The sequence below is a fragment of the Mus pahari genome, chromosome 2, assembly GCF_900095145.1.
Source record: "Mus pahari chromosome 2, PAHARI_EIJ_v1.1, whole genome shotgun sequence".
Taxonomy (NCBI): Eukaryota; Metazoa; Chordata; class Mammalia; order Rodentia; family Muridae; genus Mus; species Mus pahari.
Genome location: NC_034591.1, coordinates 110,000,071 through 110,000,475, shown reverse-complemented (window position 1 = coordinate 110,000,475; position 405 = coordinate 110,000,071).

The window sequence follows — 405 nt, the reverse complement described above, 5'->3', positions numbered from 1 at the left end:
GTTATACAATCTATGCTGAGGAATGAATGGTTTTATTTAGCCTGTGGGTGGCAGTGCTTTTTAAATTCCCCAGCGAATGTAGATTGTCAGCCTGTTCTGTCTATAAAAACAGCACAGCCATCACTACAGTAATATAACTAACCAGTGTGGGACAACTCTCCCAAGAAACACCAAGATCACAGTCAGTACAGTTTATCTTAATGAATTTTCAAGAATGATCCTGCCTGCCCATTCTTACCTGAGACAGTAATGTGCTAGGAAAGGTGGGCACATGGCCAAAGAATGTCCCCCAGCACAAATACACACAGATAAACACTCATAAACACACACATCCACAAGCACACATCCACATGCACACTTACACACACACACACACACACACACACACACACACACACACACACA